Here is a 22,412-nt window from a genome sequence, read left to right as displayed (position 1 = left end):
GACCTGTTGTAGTCTCCCCTTTAACCAGTTCCTTACCCACCTTTCAATTTTCATATTGATCCCTATCTTTTCCAAATTTAGCTAATAATTCCCCATGTGGAACCATATTAAATGCCTTACTGAAATTGAGGTAAATTAGATTCACTGCATTTCCTTCGTCTAAAAAATCTGTTACCTTCTCAAAGAAGAAGATCAGGTTGGCTTGGCACGATCTACCTTTTGTATTTTGTCCCAATTACCATTGACCTCAATGTCCTTAACTACTTTTTCCTTCAAAATTTTTTTCCAAGACCTTGCATACTACAGATGTCAAACTAACAGGCCTGTAGTTACCTGGATCACTTTTTTTCCCCTTTCTTAAAAATAGGAGCTATGTTAGCAATTCTCCAGTCAGACAGTACAACCCCTGAGTTTACAGATTCATTAAAAATTCTTGCTAATGGGCTTTCAATTTCATGTGCCAGTTCCTTTAATATGCTTGGATGAAGATTATCTGGACTCCCTCAATTTAATTCCATGAAGCTGTTCAAGTTTGGCTTGTACCTCTGATGTGGTAATATCTACCTCCATATCCTCATTCCCATTTGTCATCCTACCATTATCCGTAAGCTCCTCATTAGCCTCATTAAAGACTGAGGCAAAGTATTTATGTGACATTCTGATAAGTAAACTGGAGAAATGCAGGCTTGGCAGGACTGCCGTTAAGTGGATACATAATTGGTTAAACAACCACAAACAAAGGGTAACTATTACTGGACTGATGTCAGATTGGAGGGAGGTCTCAAGTGGGATTCCATGGGGATCTGTTCTGGATCCAGTGTTGTTTAAATCTTTAGTAATGATCTGGATGTAGGACTAGAGAGCATCGTGATCAAGTTTGCAGATGATGCAAAGCTGGGGGAGGGATTGCCAACACTTTGGAGGAGAGAGCTAAAATTCGGAGGGATCTTGACAAATTGAAGAACTGAGCTATAGATGACAAAATGAAATTCAACAAAGCCTTGTTGTAAGGTGCCACACTTAGGGAAGAAAAACCAAATGCACAAATACAAAATGGGGGATAATTGGCTTGGCAGCAGCACTGCTGATAGGGCTCTGGGAGTTGTGGTGGATCATAACCTCAACATGAGTCAGCAATGTGATGCTCTTACAAAAAAAGTAGGGCTGATGATTAATCACAATTAACTCATGTGATTAACTAAAAAAAATCAATCGTGATTTAAAAAATTAATTGTGATTAATCACGGTTTTAATCACACCACTAAACAATAGAGTACCAATTGAAATGTATTAAATATTTTGGAAATTTTTCTACATTTTTATTTCAATTACAACACACAATACAATGTGTATAGTGCTCACTTTATATTGTCAGGGGTGCTGGAACAATTTTTATAGTGGGGGTGCTGTGAGCCATTGAACCAAATTGTAAACCCTATAAATAATGGAAACCACTTCAAGTCCTGGGGTGCTGCAGCACCCCCCCCTTCCCCCTAGTTCCAGCACCTGTGCATATTATTATTTTTTATTCCAAATATTTGCACTGTAAAAGTGATAAACAAAAGAAACAGTATTTTTCAATTCATCTCATACAAGTACCATAATGCAATCTCTTTATCATGAAAGTGCAACTTACAAATGTAGATTTTTTTTTTGTTACATACCTGCACTCAAAAACAAAACAATGTAAAACTTTGGAGCCTACAAGTCCACTCAGTCCTACTTCTTGTTCAGCCAATCGCTAAGACAAACAAGTTTGTTTACATTTACAGGCGATACTGCTGCCTTCTTCTTATTTACAATGTCATGTGAAAGTGAGAACAGGTGTTTTCATGGCAGTTTTGTAGCCGGCATTGCAAGGTATTTATGTGCCAGATATGCTAAACATTCGTATGCCCCTTCATGCTTCGGCCACAATTCCGGAGGACATGCTTCCATGCTGATGATGCTCATCAAAAAAATCATGCGTTAATGACATTTGTGAATGAATTCCTTGTGGGGGGAGGGGGGGGAGAATTGTATGTCTCCTGCTGTGTGTTACCCGCATTCTGCCATATATTTAATCTTATAGCAGTCTCAGATGATGACCTAGCACATGTTCATTTCAAGAAACTTTCACTGCAGATTTCACAAAATGCAAAGAAGGTACCAATATGAGCTTTCTAAAGATAGCTACAGCACTACACTCAAGGTTTAAGAATCTGAGGTGCCTTCCAAAATCTGAGAGGGACGAGGTGTGGGGCATGCTTTCAGAAGTCTTACAACAGCAATGCTCCGATGCGGAAACTACAGAACCCGAACCACCAAAAAAGAAAATAAACCTTCTGCTGATGGCATCTGACTCAGATGACGAAAATGAACATGAGTCGTTCCACACTGCTTTGGATTGTTACTGAGCAGAACCTCTCATCAGTATGGATGCACGTCCTCTGGAATGGTGGTTGAAGCATGAAGGGACATATGAATCTTTAGTGCATCTGGCATGTAAATATCTTGTGACACCAGTTACAACAATGCCATGTGAAGGCCAGTTCTCACTTTCAGGTGACATTGTAGACAAGAAGCGGGCAGCATTATCGCCCGTAAATGTAAACAAACTTGTTTGTCTGAGTGATTGGCTGAAGAAGAAATAGAACTGAGTGGACTTGTGGGCTCTAAAGTTTTACATTGTTTTATTTTTGAGTGCAGTTATTTTTGTACAATTTCTTTTGTTTTTTACAGTGCAAATATTTGTAATAAAAATAAATAAAAAGTGAGCACTGTACACTTTGTATTTTGTGTTGTAATTGAAATCAATATATTTGAAAATGTAGAAAACATCTAAAATATTTAAATAAATGGTATTCTATTATTAACAGCACAATTAATCATGATTAATTTTTATGGGATTAATCGTGATTAATTTTTGAAATCTCTTGACAGCCCTAAAAAAAGCAAATGCAATTTTAGGTTGCATTAATAGAGGTATAGCATGCAAGTCACGGGAGGTGATAGTACCACTCTGCTTGGTGCTGGTTAGGCCTCAGTTGGAGTACTGTGTCCAATTTTGGTCACCAATGTATAGAAAGAATGTGGAGAAACTGGAAAAGATCCAGAGACAAGCTACAAAGATGATCAAAGGGATGGAATGCAAGCCCATATGAGCAATGACTGAAGGAACAGGGTATGTTTAGTTTGGAAAAGAGGAGATTAAGGGGGGGGGCATGATAGCAGTCTTCAAATACTTGAAAGGCTGCCATAAAAAAGATAGAGAAAAGTTGTTCTTTCTTACCACAGAGGGCAGGACAAGACGCAATGCAGGATAAACTTCCTAACTGTAAGAACAGTAGGACAAGGGAACATACTCCCTAAGGAGGTTGTGGAAGCTCCTTCACTGGAGGTTTTCAAAAAGAGGCTGGATAGCCATCTGTCTTGGATGGTTGAGACCCAACAAATCCTGCATCTTGGTAGGGGTTTAGACTAGATGACCCGTGTGGTCCCTTCTAATCCTATGGTTCTATGATTCCTGCCTCTGGCAGTCTCAGCTACTCTCTCAACCACTCCTTTCCCTGCAGCTTCCTGCTGACTTTTATATTGCAATCACCTGAATCCTCTCAGGGGGGGCTTATATCTAGTCATCGGGGCTGGCATAACCCCAGGTTCTCTGGCACATGGCAAGCCACCTTGTTATACCTGGCAAGATGTCAACTCCAGGCATTAAGAAGGCAGGAGGTACTGTTGTCACTGGACAGTGACATGGTCATGTTAACACCTTTAAGTCTTTGAGCCCATATAGTACATCTAAATTAATACAACAGAACTGCTCAAAAAATGCATGTGGAATTAATTTTGTTTTTCAGTTTTGAGGGGCTCAGATCACCATCTGTCTCTGTGTTTATACTGTGCTCATTCATTCCAAGCCTGGGGTAGGCTAAGACAAGGGTGTTACTACTGTACACAAGAGAGTGCTGAGATTTCAAGCCTCGCCTTCCTTGTTAATGAAGACAAATGGACTTTCTTGGAATTCTAGTCCATTAACATTTGTTTCTAGCCCTGGAAGTTCTCTGGACTGATGTGTCTCTGAATGGATAGGCGAACACTGGAGTAGCTGAAACCAGCTATTAGAGCCCTTCATCCAGTGGCTGGACTTACTGTGCCAACATCATGGACGTTACAGTGGCTGAAGCTCATACAGATGCTCCTGTGGGGCTGTAGGCAGGAAGCTTCTCTTCCTAAGTTGAGAGTGGTGCAAAAAAATTTTAATTTAGGGCTGGTTCCCGTTCCCATTAGAGTAAGTTGGGAGTCTGATTAGGCTCCTAGTCATCGCCCCTCTCTTCATTTCTTCCATTGTCACCACACTGACATTGTTTGTCATCCTGACAGCACTTCTGTAAATGTTGCCATGGCATTGGATAGTGGTGATGGTAAGCTCCAGAGGCAGTGGGGGCTGGTACTAGATTGACTGTGATGGTGCCGAACTGATTGCCATATTTGGGGTCGGGAAGGAATTTCCCCTGGGTCAGGCTAGCCCAACAAGTTTCAAAGTCCAAATCAGTTAGCCTGCCAAGGGGTCTCAGGGAGAAGCTGGTGAGGATATTTCTAGTGAACACATTGATCCTGAATCCAACTATAAAGTCACACTAAATAAAGAAGAAAATGAGAAGACTGTTTATTTCCCCTTCTGCATTCCCTCATCCCTTTCCAAAATCCCTCTTCTGGGATCTGTCTTTTCCTTCTCTCCTAGCTCCTTTTTCAGCTCCCTGCGAGTCCTACACTCTTCCTTCCAGTGGTGTCAGTAGAAAGCAAAATGTATTCATATATATCTATAATCAAAGCTATTGGCATAGCTGCTTATTTCAGCAATGACTCATCTGCAGTTTCACAGTGTAATATCTAACTTTTACTGCTCATGGAAAACAATATCTTTTCATGGGGCTATTTAATGCTCAGCTGAGCTAACAATAAGGGTATAAAAATGTCAAGAAAAATTACTTACACTGACATTTATTATTGGAGATTTGGGCATATGTTTATACATAGGTATGCATGCATGTAAGCACGCACTCAGATATATCATGGTGGTACCCAGCCGATCAATTGCAGGACCATGTTCTTTTGACCTCTTCATCAAAATTCATTTCCCAAATACGTCTACACTACAGAGACTATGTTGTCATAGCTATGCCAACATGGCCCTGTTGTTTAGACACAGCCTACATCACAGAAGGGGTGTTTCTTTTGGTGTAGCAACACCCTCTCCCTGAATGATATTAGCTATGTCACCGGAAGCACTCTTCCGTCAACATAGCTGTGTCTACACTGGGAGTTATGTTGGCATAGCTACACTGGTGTGTTTTTTTTCACCCCCCTGACTGATGTAGCTATGTGGATATAATTTTCAAGTGTAGACCAAGACTTATTCCAACATTACATCCCCTAAGCAGCTTCAAAAGAGCTTCTATTTTGAAAAACCTATGTGCCACTAAAATATTTTTTCGTTTATGTTCAAATATAGAATCTCCCCTCCCTCCCCCCCCCCCCCATATTACCCTGCTGCAAGACCCAGGGTATGCGATGTTCAGTCGTCCATCAGGGTCATCTCTAGGATCCAGTAATTCATGATTCTTCAGGTTAGAAATGAGAGCTTTATACCGTTGGAAAGGGGAGATTCACAGCTTTCCAGTGAGATACTCAGGGTTTGCTTCTAGCTCTGAATTTTCTCAAAACACTGGACTTTAAAGTCATGACATTTTTATGTGTGAAAGAGCTATTTTTGGCCATCTTTCAAATGGTTTTAGATACCTGGGTTTAATCTTTCTCCCCTTCTAAGCCCTGCACAGATGGACTGCTAGTAACGAAGGCATCTGGTTTTACAAGTGGAGAGAAATAAAAAAAAAAATGGTCCCAACAATTTTTTTAAAAACTCTCTAAAATGTTCCTAAAATAATTTTCTTGTAAAATATGTAGCATGTAGTCCAACTTAATAGCCTGTCCCTTTACTTCAGGCATGTGCTTAAGTACCACTGACTTCAATGCTTAAAGTTAAGCAGGTGCTTATGTGCTTTGCTGAATAGGGATGGACTTAGGCACCTGCTTAAATGCTTTGTTGAATTGTGCCTGTACAGAGTACATAATGGTGTGATATAAAGGTTTCATCTGCACTCATTCGGCGGCACTCGTGCTGGTAAAACTTTATACCACGCTACACAATGTCCTCATGCTATCTGTCTATGTTTTCCTGTCACCATAGCATCTAGATAATATACTGCAAAAATGTATATATATCTGTTTAGATTCCAGTGCTATAGTAGTTGAAAATAAATTCACTTGATAAGTGCCGTTATTTGCCAGATTTGTGATCTAAATATATTCATACCCACAGAGTCTATGTATCCCTTCTCTATGCAGTCAGAGCAGTGCAGTACGCTAGCCCACAAGCTCATCATTCACGACCCAGCATGCTTGTCAAAAATATTACCCTTCCACAGTGCCTACTCTTTCTTCATCTCAAAAACAAAAACACTGCAATTGTCAAACGTGTTCTTTGTCGAGGGCATCACACACACACATGTCTGCCTCTTGAAACTCAACCATGCCTCTAGCTGTCAATCTGACAACACTGGCAATGAAACTCCAGCCTAGAAAGATTTCCTGGTAACTCGCTGCCCTCCCAGTGGGAGGAATATCTTTTTTAGCTGCAGAATTTCCATGTTGGAATTCGTTAAAAATTGTGAAAAGGACATTCACGTAGAGCTAGATTGTGGTTTTCCAATCTGCCCTGTGTAAAGAGTGGTTCAGGAGAAGCACAAGGGAATTGGGGATTGTGAGAATTGTGGTCAGAAAGGCAAAGTGTTGTTCCCTTTCCCTCCTTGCATTGTGTGTAAAAATCTGTTACTGGCCTTTACCAGCAGCAGTACAACCCCACCTCCACCCTGGGTAGGGGAGCTCTGCCCACTCCTTGCCTATCTGCTGGAGTGTGGGCAGTAATGAGTGCACAAGTGCCTGCTGACCATCCAGAGTCAAGGTCCAGGGAGACTGCATAGGGATGCAGAGACAGGATTCCCACTCCCTCTTAAGCACCTATATGACTGCACAGCCTAGCCCATAATCTGGCCCTTAAAAACACTGCAAAATAAGCACTATATGAAACGGGTGGTACTGACCTAATACTTTTATTCTCACACTGAATTAATGATAAAATCCTAAATTTTGCTTCTGAATTATGTGATTTCTTCTGTAACTTGTGGACCAGAAGCTGAAACTGTCATATCATCTCCACCTGCTGTATACATTCATAGGAACATAGGAATTGCCATAGAGGAGACCATGTTTCAGAGGAAGGTGCATGAAACTCTGTAATGGAAAAGCTGGGATAAACTGTCCCTTTGGAAAGTTTCTTCCTAAGACCAGGCAGTTAGTGATTGGCTTCTGCCCTGAAGCCTGAGAGCTTTTACCAGCAGCTGCCAGAGTTGAGGCTGGACTGTTGGCTGCAGCATTATGGGTGTTGCCAACCAAGGTGTGGGCAGTCAGGCTTAGTGATGAAAGTGAGATTTCAGTCTACTGGTTAGAACAGCTGGGTCCAGGGTGGGTGGAGTCCAGGAAACGAGCAGAGGATCAGTCCCAGAGGGGCAGAAGCCAAATGACAGAGCTGGTAGGGGGTGAACTGGAGTTGTGAGCCCGAGGTGGAGCCAGGGATCGGTACTGGAGAGACAGAAACCAAATGCCAGAACCAGGGGGTCAACCAGACAGTTGTAAGCCAGAGGCAGAGCTGGTGGGGGGTCAAAGCCAGAAGTCTGAAGCCAGAGGGTAGTGGGGGCTGGAGCAAGCAGGAGCAGGGATGGGAACTAGAGCCAGCAAGCTGAGGGCATGGGATGCATTCAGCAGCCATTGATCTGCTGTGGGGGCCAGACTTATAAATAGGACTGCTAAACCAGCAACCACTCAAGGGCTGTGGCCACCTGGTGAGTTCTAAGGCAGTACAGCGGGGTTTATTGATTGCCTAGCAGCGCAATTAAGTCCCTGATGGCACCCCCAGCTTTCAGAGTGGCCTCCCAGGAGACCTTGGGCCAGGTTTCTCAGGGTAGACCTGGTGGAAGACATGTAGGAGGTCTAGGGCATGGATGTGTTCCTCAGGTTCCCACGAATACTGACTGGGAGGGATATGGCCTAGAGGAATCGTATATCGGAGTCTTCTCCGGATTTGGCATGAGTCCAGAATCTGCTGGTCACATATTCCTTTTGGCCCTGTATTAGTTATCAGCGGAGGGGGACAAGTAGTGTAGTGTGGGAAGGGCTTCTCAGTGAGGGAGGGAGATGTGGGACACTGGGTGGATCTTCAGGGATTCTGGCAGCCACAATCAAAAAGGCTACCAGGTTAAATTGTTTAATGATTGCAAGTGGTCCCAAGTATTTGTGGTCCAGTTTCCTTAACTGGACAGGTGGAGCTCGGATTTGGGTGGACAGACAAACATTATCCCCTGCCTTGAGGTTCGGGGTCAGCTGATGGTGTCGGTTGGTGTGGCATTTGTATACTGTCTTAGCATCCTCTATCAGTGCCTGAGTTCCTGGTGTACTCAGTGGATGTGTATGGTGAGGTCAGCAATGGTCGGCATGGGTGGACTGAGAAGGATTTTGAGGTATTACTGGGGGTGGAACCCATAATTGGCAAAGATAGGGGTCTGCTGGGTCATGGTATGCATGGAATTGTTGTATCCAAATTCTGCATGGGGAATGAGGGCCAGCTAATCATCCCGGTCATAATTTATGAAACAGCATAGGTACTGCCCTAGGTTCTCTGTCTGACCATTGGTAAGCCGTCAAGGAGTGAAGTTTGATGCCCAAGCGGTGCAAAAATTCCTGCCAAAAGTGGGAAACAAACTGGGACACCCAGTCAGATACTCTGCTTGTGAGAAATCCATGAAGGTGAAAGATGTTGTTTTTGAACAGATGGGCAGTTTCCTGGGTGGTATAAAATGTGCCATATTTGTCAGGTGTTCCACTACCACTAGAACTGTGGTGTACCATTGGGCAGGTGATAGATTCATGATGAAATCCATCGCCATGATAGCCCAAGGCTGAGGTAGGGTGGGCAAGGGATGAAGGAGACCAAGTGGTTTCATGGCGGGGGTGTTGGTCTGGGCACAGAGGTCAGAGGACCGGACATAAGTTGCTTCCGAAGTGCTGAGGGTCAGCCATGAGAAACTCCTTGACACCAGGGCCTGGGTCTTGAATCAAGCGAAGTGACCCATCAGAGGAGCATTGTGCCAGATTCGTAGGACTTGCAGCCGGGGTTGACCATCAGGTATGAAGGTGCACCCCTTCTGATACAGAATTCCTTCATGGATGGTGAAAGTCAAGGCAGTCTGAGTATTTGCATTGTCTAGAGCTTGGTGGATCTTAACTGCAAAGGGATCACTGGGGAGCAGGTCGTGGACAGTGGTTTCAGGATCCTGGATGGTGTCTCTTGGTTAAGTTTGCAATACTCCCCTTTTGGGATAATGCATCTGCCTTCCCATTCCTGGTTGCAGGGCAGTTGATCACCACAAAGTCAAATCGTGTGAAGAAGTGGGACCAGCGGGCCTGTCACTGATTTAGGTACCAAGACATCTTCAGGAATTCCAGGATTTTGTGGTCAGTGAGGACTTGAATTAGGAATCCGGTACCCTCCAGGAGTTGCCACCATTTCTCAAAGGCTGCTTTGATGGCCAGTAGCTCTTTATCAAGGATGTCATAGTTTTGCTCCTCTGGGGTGAACTTGCATGGGTAAAAAGTGCAAGGGTGAAGCTGACCATCGGAGCCTGCCATTTGGGAGAGGACTGCTCCCAGCACGAAGTTTGAGGCATCCACTTCTGTCATAAATGGCTAGCCCAGGTCGGAGTGAACCAAAATGGGGCCTGGGATGAATTTCTGTGTTAGGCACTCAAAAGCTGCTTGTGCCTTTGGGGACCAAGAAAAATGGGCTCCCTTGCACAGAAGGGCTGTGACTGGGGTGACCATGCCTGAGAAACCCTTAATGAACCATCTACAGAAACTGGCAAAAAGCATTGGCCTCCGTGGGTGTCCCGGGGTACTGCCCAGTTGATAATGGGTGCATCTTGTGTGGGTCCATCTTCAGGGGAGATGCTGTAGCTGAGAAACACTACTGTATCCTGATCAAACTAGCATTTCTCTGGTTTGGCATACAGGTGGTGTTGGTGAAGCCTTTCTAAGACCCTCTGTATGTGCTGATCATGCTTTACTTGATCATCAGAAAAAATAACAATGTCATAGAGAAAAATAATAATGAACTGATCCAGCATGTCCTAGAAAATATCATTGATAGAGTGCTCGAAGGTCACAGGAGCATTACATAGCCGGAACGGTGTGACTAAGTAATCAAAATGTCCATACTGGCTGTGAAGGCATTTTTCCATTCATCTCCTTCTCGCATCTGGAGGTTATAGGCCCCACAGAGATCTAACTTTGTAAAAAATTGGGGAGAGTATAATCGGTCTAGGAGTTTGTGAATGAGGGGAAATGGGTAACAGTTCTTAACCATCATCTCACTGAGGGTCCAGTAGTCAATACAGGGCCTCAGGGAGACATCCTTCTTTTTAACAAAGATTGGGGCCATTGCTGGAGAGGAGGACGACCAGATAAACTCTTTCTGCAGATTTGCCTGCACATAGCTACAAAGGCCTGGAGCTCTGGTTTGGAAAGGGTGTATGTATGGCCAAAGGAACTTTTGATACCTGGCTGAAAGTTGATTGGGCAGTTGTATTTGCGGTGTGGGGACAGGGTGTCCACATTTCCTTTGTCAAATACATCTGCAAAGTTATGGTACTTGTGAGGTATTTTGGCAGTGGCAGGCAGGACAGTTGGGGGTGTGCCAACTCCCAGGGGCCCATTCCTTCACAGCAGGGATTCCCCAAATGATGACATACATGACAGAAGATACCAGTTCTCTCTTGGGAAGCCACAATCATTGGCAGCACGAGGAGAAAAAGTGTACTGACTGACCCTGAAGCTTGTCTGACCTTTGCAGGGAATCTCAAGGTGAAGTGTCCACCTCCCCACAATACAGACACAGGCCCGAAGTTCAGCATCAGCCTCAGACAGGCATGGGTGGGCCTGGTTGACATTCATGGGTTCCATGTCCTGGAGCAGGGTGTGCTGTTGAGGGGTAGGAGGTTAAGGTGTTGTCAGGGCTCAAGGGACTGCACCATGTTCATGGCGCTGCTTGGCAAAGTGGTCATCAATTCTGATATATAGGGTGATTGGGTTTTTGAGATGGGCCGGGGACTCGACACATGCCAGTTTGTCCTTTATATCAGCAGTTCTCAAACTTTAGCATCCTGAGGACCCCCATTTTCACTGAAAATTTTTCAGGGACCCCTTCCTTGCATTTTCATGAGGCCTTGCCCCGTCTCAGAGGCCCCTTACCGCTTGCTCCATCCCCTTCCTGCTGTTGCTCGCTCTCCCCCACCCTCACTTACTTTCACCAGGCTGAGACAGGAGGTTGAGGTGCAGGAGTGGGCTCAGGGCTGGGGCAGGGGGTTGGTGTGAGGGGGGATTGCCGGGTGTGGGCTCCAGGAGGGAGTCTGGGTATGGGAGGGGATTCTGGGCTGGGGCAGGGGGTTGGAGTGTGGGGTCCCGGCGGTGCTTACCATGGCTCCCAGAAAGCATCTGCCAGGTCCCTGTGGCCCCTAGTCAGAGGCTCCGCACGCTGCCCCCACACCTGCAGGCACCGCCCTCGCAGTTCCCATTGGTTGCAGTCCCCAGCCAATGGGAGCTGCAATGCCGGCACTCAGGCGGGGGCAGCATGCAGAGCCTCCTTAGCCTCCTAGGGGCCGCAGGGAGCTGGCGGCCACTCCTGGGAGCCGCGCGGAACGAGGGCAGGTAGGAAGCCTGCCTTAGCCCCAGGCTCCTGCTGGGAGGGAGAGAGGGAAGGAGGGGAAGGAGTTGATCAGCAGGGCCCATGGACCCCCTGGAATACCCTTGCAGACCCCCATGGGTCCGCGGATCCCAAATTGAGAAACGCTGCTTTATATCATTGTTTAGACTAATCTGAAACTGATGGTGCTGCATGGCTTTATTCCATTCAGTGTCCGCGGAGAGGCAAGGGAATTCAGCTGTGTATTGGGTGCCAATCAATGCCCTTGCTACAGCATTTGTAGCACAGCTTCCGTGGTCCAGGTGTGGTGCGGGTCACCAAAGATAACTGACATGGTCTGAGGAAGCTGCTCCAACTGGCCCAGGAAGGGGCTGGACTGTTCCAAGAGTGGGGAGGTCCAGGCCAATGCATCCCCAGTGAGCTGACTAGCGGTGGCCCCTACTCGGGCCTGATCTGTGGGAAATGATTGGGGGTAAACCAAGAAGAGGAGCCGGCATTGGTTTGGGAAACCTCAGAACTGTCCGCGATCGCAACTAAACTTGTCTGGAAGTGAGACCTTTAGCTCCCAGGGGACAAGAGCTGGGGTTGTTGATGAAGCCACCTGGGCTTTTTTGGCCACTTTTTCCACTTGTAGGATGTACACCTGTGTCTACATGTCTGCAAGCTTTGCCAGGGAAGTGTTGGCCTGAGTGTGGTCCATGCTGGAGAGATGGGCCCCTAGCCTTTGTAGTTGCTCAAACTGTTGCTGACAAAGCCATGGGTGGCCAGGCCTAGTGGTGAAAGAGAGTTTGACCTACTGGGTAGAGCTGGGTCCAGGGTGAGCAGAGTCCGGGAAATGAGCTGAAGGTGAGTACCAGAGGGGCAGAAGCCAAATGTCAGAACTGGGTCCAGAGATAGGGGTGGGTAAATCGGTGTCATAAGCCAGCGGCAGAGCTGGGGGTCGAAGCCAGGTGCCTGAACTCAGAGGGGAACGGGGGCTGTAACAGAGCAGGAGCAGGGACTGGAACAAGGGCGGGAACAAGCAGGAGCAGGGACTGGAAGAAGGGCAAGCACAGCTGAGGGCATGGGGTGCATTGAGCAGACACTGATCTGCTGTGGGGGCCAGACTTATACGCAGGACTGCTAAACCAGTAGCCACTCAGGAGCTGTGGACACTCGGTGAGTTCTCAGGCAGTGCAGCTGGGCTCATTGGTTGTCTAGAAGCACAGCTAGTCAGAGCTGGCCGGCAGCTGTTCCTAGCTGGTCTGGTCCCTGACAGTGGGAAGCTCAGGCTGTGGATCCAGGACTTTGAGACATTGAGGTCGCACTAGTTGATAAAGGTGGGTTACCATGGGCGTGGCCAACCATAGCATCTTTCAGGGAATACTAGTTGTGGCACGAGCTGCAAACTTTGACAGATTGTCTTATCTGGCATCCACAAGGAGTGTGTGTCACAGGCTGGAAAACAGTGGCCATAGCAGTGTCCCAGACCTGTCCCATCCCTGACCTGGCACCAAGTTGTGGGGTTGGATTCTGCCCCCTCACTCTCTGCCTAGTTCTCAGCATGAAGCCTGGTTGTTCAGGTGTATAAAAAAAGCTATTTTAAGGTATGAGTTGCGTGCCATGCAAATGAAAGTACTTGTCAAATAAATAAAAGGTATTTATTCATACTATGCTGAAAAATACTTCATAGGCCTCACCACGCTCTAATAGTACCTTGCCATTCATCATTTCTAGGTGCATTGACAAAAAGCAATCAAATTAACAGATCCTGTGTTTAAGAATAAGCCAAAACTTAGCAGTCATAATGTATGCAAATATTTTGAAAATTGACACATTTTTCAAACATTACATGGTAGGATTTTTAACATATGATTTTTTTCTAAAATATGAATCATATTGACAGTTATTTAGACCCAAAATTTAGGTCTTTCACTAAAAAGCTTTTATGAAACCTAACTTCAGATCTTTGGGTTGTTTCTCCACACATGGCCTTTCAGTGGGTGGTAGTTCTGTCTATGTATTTATATGGCCCCTATCACTGCATCTGAGCACCTCACAGTCATGAATGAATTTTCTGCTCACAACACCCCTCTGAAATAGGAAGGGGAATGGGAAATTGAGGAACGTGTAAGTGACTTGTCACACAGGAAGTCTGTGGCTAAGCCAACATCCTCTGATGTTATTTGCTAGATCTTCCTTCATACACTAGTGGACTTGCTTTCATGGCTCCCTGATCCTGGGACTGCCAAGTACTAATCTGGTTCTGCAGTGCTCGTTAGAGCCTCAATCGTGTATTTAGGCACTTCCCAACCACAACTCTTCAATCCCAGATATACCCTCTTCATCAGGGGCAAGAGGAAAGGGGAGAAATAGGCATAATATTCTAACTCTAGGCCACCCAGAAGTGGTATTCTCTGGAGAGCTGGCTTGGTTGGCTTTCTGGTTGCTTCGCACAAAGTAGCTGTAGTGGGGTCAAGAATCTGGTCCTTAATATTTAGAGAAATGCTTTTTGATTACATTAAAAAAATGCAGTGAAAATGGACTTTTGTTTATTAATGTCATCAAATTATTTGTATTATGGTTGATTATTTTATTACGCTAGCACCCAGAGCACTGGCCACACATACAGGCAGGCACTGACCCTCCTCAGAGGAGCTTATAATTTGCAAAGAGACACCACATCCCTAAGGGTTGTGTCAAGGAATACAATATCGAATCAAGATTATAGGTGTTTGTGTGTGTGTGTGTGTGTGTGTGTGTGTGTTTGTGTATCAGCTGTCCCCAACTGCCATTGGACTGAGCCATTTTTCTCATAATTTCGTGAAGGCATCATGGCAGATGTAAGTGTTGAGGATGGATTTGAAAGAGAGGTTAGTGGCCATTCAGGAGGGTGGTGCAGAAGAAAGCATAAAGGTGGTTGTGTGGGAAGCTGAAAAATTGGAGGTCATGGCTGGCATAGCTGGTGGAGTGGAGGGGGGTTTGGAGGAGATACTGAAATACTGTAACCCAAATATTTCACTATTTCAGTGCTGGTGTAGGGTGAACTGTACCAGAGACAAAATGAAACTGACTAGTCTTGTTTCATCATTCAGTTAAGTGAGGTGCAAAGAGTACACAAATCACCTAAATGGGGATTTGAAAATTTCTTTCAAAGTTAATGCAGTATTAGTAACACAGGTAAGAAATTTGGTATTCCATTATATATAGGTTCTTATACCCATGCTCATCACCATAACATCTGAGCACCTTCTAGTCGCGCATTAAGTGCCATAATTAACATCCGTCATGTCATAGGCGCCAAATTTCTAATCTGCCAGGGGGTGCTCCCCCCAGCTCCACTCATGCCCCACCCCTGCTCTGCTTCTTCCCACCCCTGCTCCGCCCCCACCCCACCCCCTTCCCTGCCCTTTTCTGCCCCCACTCAGTTCCGCCCCCTCCCCCTCGCATGCTGCACCCTGACTCCTCCCCCCCCCCCCCCCGCACTTCCAGACGCCGCGAAAAAAGCTGATCTGTGGCAGGCGATAGGTGCTTGGAGGGAGGGGGAGGCGCTGATTGGCAGAGACCGCCAGCAGGCAGGAGGTGCTGGCGGGAGAGGCAGTTCTGGTAGTGGGGCTGCAGGTGGGTGCTCAGAACCCACCATTTTGTCACAGCCCCGGAGCACCCATGGAGTCGGTGCCTGTGTGTCATGTTATCATCCTCTCTCTGGGAACAGAAGTGTACATGGTGGACTGTTTTTGAGCTAATAGTTTATACATTTACATATATATGTATATGTGTGTGTGTGTACATTAGAGAAGGCAAAGAAATGCCCCTTGCACTTTGAGCAGAAGGAGGTGGGGTTTGGATTGGTCCTGAGTTCCTGGTGGAGTTCATTCCACAGTCTGGGACTAGCCCATGAGAAGGTTCTGTCACCTGAGCAGATGAGCTTTACTCTTATTATAGAGTGTTCCATTGTGCCAGAGGAGCAAAGGTGTCAATCACAGTTCTCATCTCCGAGCTTCAGGCAGTGTTTTAGGTATCCTGCTCTCAATCCATGGAGCGTGTTGAAGATAAGGCCTGAGACCTTGAACTTCACTACATATTTTATGGGAAGCCACTTTAGAGAGTGGAGGTCTGGTCTGATCTACTCCTGCTAGTGTGTGTGGCTGAGGAGACTTGCTGTAGCCTTCTGTACTAGTTAGCGTTTCATACACACAGAAGGCTTCTTGCTCAGGTGTATTATGTTGCTGCAGGCCAGATGGGTGGTGACAAAGTGTGAATTACTGAGGCCAAGTCAGCTAGTCTCCTAGCCAACTTGGTATGGTAAAAAGTATTATGGCAGATACGTAAAAATATGTTTAGCATGACAGCAAAAGTTTAATGTCTTTGTAACAATATGTTCACCTGAAGCATACAGTACAAACTCCTCAACTGCACTTCCTCTGTAGTTGAATTGTACACTAGATGCAATGTGTATGTAAAGATAATATTTATACCAAATCTGTGGCCATATTTATGCTTAATAAAACCTGATATAAATGTGAGTGTGGTCTCATATTCTTACTGTACACCAATACAAGTGACATCACTATTTCCATGGTAACTGATGAACTTCAAAGAGGGAAAACAGAGAGACTTTTTTAAAAAAAAGTCCCAAAGCAAATAAGACAAATATGTGGCATAAACAAAACATGTACAGAGGGGTTGCTATAAAGATTTTATAGCCACTTATTTGGGACAACTGCAGCACTCAACAGCCATTATATACCATAGGAGAGAAGCATGCAGCAGTTCTGCAGGAGTACCCAAACAAGTGGCAATAGAAACCTCATAGCACCTCATACCATCTCCTATTCTCTGTCTGTGGTCCTGCTCTTGAGAGGTACTGAAGTTGACAGCAATTGCGGGTGGGAGGCACTTCTCAGGATCTTGGCTGATATCCATGCAGTGGGCAACTGTAGTGAGTTCTACACATCAGAAGATGATAAATAGCATAAAAGGCACTACTGAATTATAGTAAAGGGTGGCTGGTTGATTCATTGAATAATAAGTACTTTTCAGATTTATTCTGAAGGCCTTTACTTTATTTTTATATTTTTTGGCAGACACTTTAATTTGCATAGTGAGCATTCTGTAGCTTGAATTAGTTTGTATATACACATAGTGATTTGATTGATTACATGCTTTAAATAAGAAAGTGCATTACCTTGTGCTCCTGTAGTATGTATTTCTTAAATATCAAACATCAAGGGACTGCAGTACAAGAAGACAGTGGCATTGAAGACATTGATCTGAGCATAAGTATCTCCCAGAGCAGTGTCTTTCGATACAAAAACAATCGAATATGTCAAATGTCTGCTGAAATGTTAATGTTAATGGCCAAAGTCACCTTTAAAGGGATGCACCAGTGCAGCTGTGCACTGTGCCCCAGGCAGGCCTTATTAGCACCTGCACTGACAGCATCCTCACTACCTTTCTCTTAGCTCTGCATTGAAAATTATTCCAGAGGCAACTGGCTCTCCCATCTGATGCTAAACAACTCTCCCCCTCCCAGCCAGCCGAGACTCAACTTTAATAAAAATCTTCATTAGTTGTCATCTAAATATCCAGGAGGCCTATGCCAAGCATTGCAGCTGACCCTGGGAAAACAAAGGCAGGTTCTAATTAGAGATGGGCCCAGACCACAGCCTTGGGTTTGAACTTAGCGGAGATTTGGATCTGGATCTGAATGTCAGAGGTCAGGGCTGTCTCTAGAACCAAGTCTTGTGTACTCACTGGCAAGCTGGACCGAAATACGTAGCAGGGTCCTTCGATTGAGCAGCGCTCTGTGACAGAATGTAGATTCCGTGGCAGCTTTATTTTAATTAAAGAATCAGGGTTTTTAAATGAATAACACACGGAATGAAAACACAATCAGTACAGTGGCCCCTGTTGTTGTTTATTTGACATTTTAATAATTTTTAAAATATTCTCATTTTTCAGTTTATGTAGATTGTTGTACTGAAAACCATATAACCGTATCATACAGATTGCCTGGAAGGAGCTGGGTGGGGGAATACAACCCAAATTTTTGGCACCTGTGGAGCCGTGGGACTCAGTTTGGGATTCTGGAATTAACCTATTAGCTGGATTTTTCTGCCAAACTGATCATTAGTGAATAGTGACATTTATAGGTTCTCTGGTTTCAGAGTGAACAACACATTGAGAAGTATGGGGCTGTTCACAACTCTCACAACTTGGGCTAGTGTTAGGACGAGAACACTGCATCAGTTTACATTCATTTCAAGTGTTCAAGGCTATCTTCACAACCAAGAGGGCTACACTATTACATCTAACTGACAGTTTAGCTTTGGAGCACAATTCTGCAGCAAAGATTGGATTTTCCAGTGCATTCTGGGGCTATGGGGTTGTGGAATACATGAGTATAAAAAGGAAATCCTAAATCCTAGCCAATTTCCCTGACTCACTGCCCTCATACTTTGGGGAAAGTGGGTTTGGTGCCTGATCCAAACTTTGCAACTCATATTGCTCCTAATATTGGCAATGAGCAGAGCTCAGCTTTAAATCCACGATTTAAACTGAGATGCTGTATTATCCTGTATCTGTTCACTAATGATTTGAAGTGGCAGGATTTCCATAGCAGCTACATTTTCTGTCGGATTCCAGAGTTCCAAGCCTCCACCAGCTCAGAAAGTGTGAGACACTAATGACAAGAACAGAACCTGGGTTTCTCATACAGCAGCATGGAACATTACCAATTGTCCCTAACCAGACGGATCCTTTTCAGGTTTTTCACTTTCTATTGACATTCCTCTCAGTGAAGCTTCATCTGGGAGGCAGGTGTAAACATGAGCATTACGGTCTTTGAGATCACCGGAGTTCTGATAGTCCATGGATACAATACAACTATTTTGGTTGGTAACTAATCATAATTTTGCAAGGGCAGACTACTGAGGCATGACCAGGGTACTAAGCTACAGGAACAAGCCATGACAGACATAACTCCTTTCTAGTGCATAACTGCTCTCCTTCTCCCTGCAATGAAAATGCTTCCACTTCTGCCCATTTCCCTTCCCTCCTCCACTATACAGGAAGACAACCACCTGACACATGCAGAAAGACAGCCCTATGACGCCTCCATCCACCAACTGCGCTCACGATAAGTGCTGATCCTGAGTGCCAGCAGGAAGTCCTGGTGAGTGCTGCTGGGACTTGTGGCTTTTGGGTGATGATGGGGGTGGGACTTAGGGGATCAAATATTTTTGTACTGATTACTAGTTCGGGACTAGTGCATAGAAACATTTACTCTCCTGAAAGTATTTTTACTAACCCTCTCCTGGAAAGACATGAAAGAATGAACCTTAAAGCATAGGTGTCACCTAGTGTAATACGTTCTTTTTTCAGTAGATTTGAAGGTGTTGAATATAATTACATAACACTTCAAAGGCGTCTCAAAACTTACAGCAAAGTTCATACCTGTCCCCAGCTGGTTCCCTCTCCCAGCAGAAACTGAGCAGCTGTTTGAATTCCATGCTGACATCACACACAAATCCTCTAGGTTTCTTCCATTTTCCACAACAAAGAAAAGTGTCAATGACCCAATGGCCTTAAACAGGCTTCATTATCTTTGATTTTTCTAAGTCTAATATTTTCTCCAAACGGGAAAGTTGTAGCTACTCGTGGTCATAGAAACAAGGAAACCATATGTCAGCAGCAGCATGGGACTCATACAGCCTTTCAGAAGTTGCTGAGATAAGGAATCATGGCTGAGGTACAAATATTAGCATTTCTTTCAGTTGTGTGAAATTCCTGCAAAGTTTTACATAATTAATCTTCAATAAAGAAACATTTACAATACAATTTAGTAATTGGGGTGACTTGCAGTTCATTCTGATTACCATCTTGCTTCACTTCCCATTGAATTCCAGCTCAATTTTAAAAGCCATTTCTCTCAAAGTCCTTGCTTTATGACACCACAAAGAGGGAATGGCAAGGTTGCAGGTGATGGATAGTCCAAAGGTTAGTGTGCTAGCTTGCGAGACACAGGTTCGATCCCCTGCTGTCCCACAGACTTCCAATGTGACCTTGGGCAAGTCACTTGGTCCCTCTGTGCCTCAGTTCCCCTTTTGTAAAATGGGGATAATAACATTGTCCTACCTTAAAAGGGTGTTGTAAGGCTGCATGCATTCAAGATTGTGAGGCACTCAGGTACTGTGGTAACGGGGACCACATAAATACCTTAAATAAGTATACAATATTTGTAACAGTTTTTGAGATAGTGAACACTAAAATCAGGATGGAACTGAAGTGTATTAGGGGATGGGAGACATAAGCATACTGAGCATAATCAGAAAAAAATATAAATTTAAATATAGATTTTAATAGGCTCTTATGAACTGCCAGGAATGGAATAAACTTGCTATACATCATTGGAAAGCTTCCATGGTGCAGATAGGGTTAGCTTCTGATTTTGGTAATCCATGAGATAGCTCATTGTGAAACAGTCACTGTCCTAGCAGACCAGGGATTAAAACTGTCCATATGTGACAGCCTCTCTCTATGGATTTGGTAGCTTCCTTTCCTAGCTTCCCATAGGCTTGTACATTCACTTTTTCTTCTGAAAGGTTTTGTAGGGGACCAATGAAATGTCTGTTGGCCAAATCCTGCTTGCCTTACTTGCACCTGTAACCTTAAGAATCCAGTAGCACTGCTTGCATATGTACTGGCCTGTCTTGGTACTTTATGGCCCCTATCACCCTGGCATCTATGCACAGTAAGGAGAGCAGGATTTCATCCTATAAGAACAAGCTCATTGGCATTGGGCCAAGTATTGTATAATGCTCTTGGGAGTGGGTTTTATTGTTGTTGTCACTTGAGGCTTCAGTATCTTAAGAGGATAAAAAAAATCAAAGGAGGGTCTAAATAAATAGAATTTCGGATCTTGCATAATATCGCTCAATGGCAACAGCAGGTGTTGGACAGTACTGCAAACTTCCTCAGAATGCGCTCCTGCCAACATGGCTGTGATTCAGTGGAATGATTCAATGACTGCAGGCCGGTATCCTGCCAACCAGCCTTCCAGCAGAAAACTGCAAACACGGCCAGTCCATTAACATTTAAGATTTAGTGGGTTAGTAAGAGGCCTGCGTCCCCTTCAGGTAATGGGGGAAACAATCCCTTTTCTTCTGGAGAAAAAAAGGCAGAGTATTGTCTATCAATTGCAATGGTATCTCTGAGAAAAGATTCAGGATGCAATTTCTTTGCAGCTCACCCTTTCTACAAAGTGAAAAATGCCTTCTCCCAACCATGAGCCTTGTTATAATGAGGCTAGGGCTACCCCTCAACTTTCTCTAATCCAAATGAGAGACAATGTCTTCTGAACTGTGCAAAAATGTCAGACACCATAAGTTTACCAAATGTTGTGGAAAAAAACCTCTCTGCTGTCATTAGGATCTGCTGAACAGGCACCATCTCTCTCTCAAATAAACCTTTCAGCTTATATGCTGCAGCTGGACAGCTAAGGATCCCCTCCCTTTTCTGTGAGCCTGCACATATGTGTATAGGCAGCATGCACGAGCACAAGGACATATCTTTCTAGAGCAATCACCACATGCATGCACACTGAAATTGGGGGAGGCTGCCTCATGACTCAGGGACGCATGCTGGGGATACAGAACAGGATGATCTTAGTACAGTCATGATCCTTCAGCTGTGTAACCCACTAACCTGGGCTAGAGCTATGTGAAATGAAATCTCCTTCAAGTAAACACCCAGTTAAGAATGAGACATGCCTGGAACAAGTACAATTTTGTTTAACTCTCTTTTTGCTCCATTATCCTTTTGTGTAGCTGAAGGAAAATCGAGACTGGAGCTGAGAAGCAATTCACGGTGTTGCTACTGTAATCTTTGTTACAACACAATGTGCACCTCCTTAACTGTTCACGCTTTTAAAACTTCTGTAATATGAATAATGAGCCACTGCGCTTACAGAGACTTTGTTAAATACTTGGCCTTTATCACAGGTGCCATGTAACCATCTAGGATCAAAACTGACTCCTTTAGAGTTGATTAAAGCAGGAGGGAATGGCTTAGTGGTCTAAGTACACATTTGTGATAATTAGACTCCCTGGAGTGACGGGTTCACATCCAAGCAGGAGTGATTCATCCTTTTGAGATAGATAAATTGAGTTTACTGTATTTGGGTCTTTTGGACAAGACTTTCAAAACCAAAGACCAAATTCATGGGAGTTTCACTCTCCTAATCTGGGCCTGAATTGTGTGCTACGGTTCTGCCTCCTGCACATGGAACTTGAAGACCTCAAAGCACTTTACATAAAAAGTGGCTGCTTGCCCCAGTGCCCATGGGTCAAACAGTCTCATCACTGTCACGCAGCATCTTGTGCTCCTGCCTGCCAATCTTCTCCCCAGATGTAGCTGGGTTGGAGCGGTGAAGTTATTCCAGTGTGCACAGGGTATAGCCTGTAAAGGCTTGGGGCTGAAAGGTGCTGTGTATCTGTGTCATGTCGCTAACAATAACCATCAGCCTTTCATTTTTAATTGCTTTTTCAAATTGAATATTTCCTACCATTCTTTGATATTA

The sequence above is a fragment of the Chelonia mydas genome, chromosome 3 (assembly GCF_015237465.2).
Source record: "Chelonia mydas isolate rCheMyd1 chromosome 3, rCheMyd1.pri.v2, whole genome shotgun sequence".
Lineage (NCBI taxonomy): Eukaryota > Metazoa > Chordata > Testudines > Cheloniidae > Chelonia > Chelonia mydas.
The sequence above is the reverse complement of the archived record's forward strand: the minus strand, read 5'-3'. Positions refer to the sequence as shown.